The 2500-nt window shown below is 55.8% G+C and overlaps 1 non-coding gene across 1 annotated transcript in view; it reads left to right on the top strand.

Moving 5' to 3' along the window:
* The first annotated feature begins 2056 nt into the window (after positions 1-2056).
* The window catches only part of LOC144424918 (small subunit ribosomal RNA), a 1810-nt gene continuing 1366 nt past the window's right edge, over positions 2057-2500 (top strand). Inside the window, exon 1 of the ribosomal RNA XR_013477137.1 lies at positions 2057-2500. This exon is cut by the window's right edge and continues 1366 nt beyond it. This is a non-coding gene — a ribosomal RNA (small subunit ribosomal RNA).

The raw sequence follows: 2500 nt of genomic DNA, 5'->3' as shown, positions 1-2500 counted from the left end.
GCATGTCAGAGCGAAAGACAGTAATTTCGAATGAGCCAAGAAAGAGCGGTGCGGGGCCGGTCGGAGCGCACCCTTTTCTCGGTGGCTGGCGGGCGAGAGAGTGCTGCGTCGCCGGCATCGGCGTCGAAAGAAGCCGAGCCGAAAAAAGTTAAAGTACAAACGTGCAAGCATACTAACCTAACCCTAGGTAAGGCATGTCAGAGCGAAAGACAGTAAACTCGAATGAGCCATGAAAGAGCGGTGCGGGGCCGGTCGGAGCTCACCCTTTTCTCGGTGGCTGGCGGGCGAGAGAGTGCTGCGTCGCCGGCATCGGCGTCGAAAGAAGCCGAGCCGAAAAAAGTTAAAGTACAAACGTGCAAGCATACTAACCTAATCCTAGGTAAGGCATGTCAGAGCGAAAGACAGTAATTTCGAATGAGCCAAGAAAGAGCGGTGCGGGGCCGGTCGGAGCGCACCCTTTTCTCGGTGGCTGGCGGGCGAGAGAGTGCTGCGTCGCCGGCATCGGCGTCGAAAGAAGCCGAGCCGAAAAAAGTTAAAGTACAAACGTGCAAGCATACTAACCTAACCCTAGGTAAGGCATGTCAGAGCGAAAGACAGTAAACTCGAATGAGCCATGAAAGAGCGGTGCGGGGCCGGTCGGAGCGCACCCTTTTCTCGGTGGCTGGCGGGCGAGAGAGTGCTGCGTCGCCGGCATCGGCGTCGAAAGAAGCCGAGCCGAAAAAAGTTAAAGTACAAACGTGCAAGCATACTAACCTAACCCTAGGTAAGGCATGTCAGAGCGAAAGACAGTAATTTCGAATGAGCCAAGAAAGAGCGGTGCGGGGCCGGTCGGAGCGCACCCTTTTCTCGGTGGCTGGCGGGCGAGAGAGTGCTGCGTCGCCGGCATCGGCGTCGAAAGAAGCCGAGCCGAAAAAAGTTAAAGTACAAACGTGCAAGCATACTAACCTAACCCTAGGTAAGGCATGTCAGAGCGAAAGACAGTAAACTCGAATGAGCCATGAAAGAGCGGTGCGGGGCCGGTCGGAGCGCACCCTTTTCTCGGTGGCTGGCGGGCGAGAGAGTGCTGCGTCGCCGGCATCGGCGTCGAAAGAAGCCGAGCCGAAAAAAGTTAAAGTACAAACGTGCAAGCATACTAACCTAACCCTAGGTAAGGCATGTCAGAGCGAAAGACAGTAAACTCGAATGAGCCATGAAAGAGCGGTGCGGGGCCGGTCGGAGCGCACCCTTTTCTCGGTGGCTGGCGGGCGAGAGAGTGCTGCGTCGCCGGCATCGGCGTCGAAAGAAGCCGAGCCGAAAAAAGTTAAAGTACAAACGTGCAAGCATACTAACCTAACCCTAGGTAAGGCATGTCAGAGCGAAAGACAGTAATTTCGAATGAGCCAAGAAAGAGCGGTGCGGGGCCGGTCGGAGCGCACCCTTTTCTCGGTGGCTGGCGGGCGAGAGAGTGCTGCTTCGCCGGCATCGGCGTCGAAAGAAGCCGAGCCGAAAAAAGTTAAAGTACAAACGTGCAAGCATACTAACCTAACCCTAGGTAAGGCATGTCAGAGCGAAAGACAGTAATTTCGAATGAGCCAAGAAAGAGCGGTGCGGGGCCGGTCGGAGCGCACCCTTTTCTCGGTGGCTGGCGGGCGAGAGAGTGCTGCGTCGCCGGCATCGGCGTCGAAAGAAGCCGAGCCGAAAAAAGTTAAAGTACAAACGCGATGCTAATGAGCGAGCCGTTGTCTCGACTAATATGTAGGGGGCGTTCGATCGAGCGTCTGGCTTGAGCGCTTGTCGGCCTAGCAGAACGGTCGCATTGTTATGCCCGGGTTTTAGGCACCGCTGCAGGCGGCCGGCAGAGCTCTTGTTTGTGCGAAACTGAATGGATCGAGCCCGAGAGAGGGCGAGCAAAGAAAAAACGCAAATCGCTCCGCCTGGCACTGCCGGCGAGAGCGTGGACGTCGCGGCCAGCGACTGTCGAAGCTGAGTACGGCCGCAGGCGATCGCCTCGGTCTTAAACGAATGCGACGAGCACGCGCCGGGCGGCCCAGCAAGGGCCGAGCGCAGCTGTCGCAGCTATCTGGTTGATCCTGCCAGTAGTGATATGCTTGTCTCAAAGATTAAGCCATGCAGGTGCAAGTACGAGTTCTCGTAAAGCGAAACTGCGAATGGCTCATTAAATCAGTCTTGGTTTATTTGGTCTCGTAAGCGAAGTGGATAACTGTGGTAATTCTAGAGCTAATACATGCATTAAGCGCCGACTTCGGGAGGCGCGCTTTTATCAGATCAAAACCGACCGGGTTCGTCCTGTGACGTTTGATGACTCTGGATAACCACGCGGATCGTACGGTCTCTGCACCGACGACGTATCATTCAAGTGTCTGCCCTATCAACTGTCGAAGGTACGCTACGTGCCTACCTTTGTGATAACGGGTAACGGGGAATCAGGGTTCGATTCCGGAGAGGGAGCCTGAGAAACGGCTACCACATCCAAGGAAGGCAGCAGGCGCGCAAATTACCC

Source organism: Styela clava, chromosome 6 (genome assembly GCF_964204865.1).
Source record: "Styela clava chromosome 6, kaStyClav1.hap1.2, whole genome shotgun sequence".
Taxonomy (NCBI): domain Eukaryota; kingdom Metazoa; phylum Chordata; class Ascidiacea; order Stolidobranchia; family Styelidae; genus Styela; species Styela clava.
The sequence above is the reverse complement of the archived record's forward strand: the minus strand, read 5'-3'. Positions and strand labels throughout refer to the sequence as shown.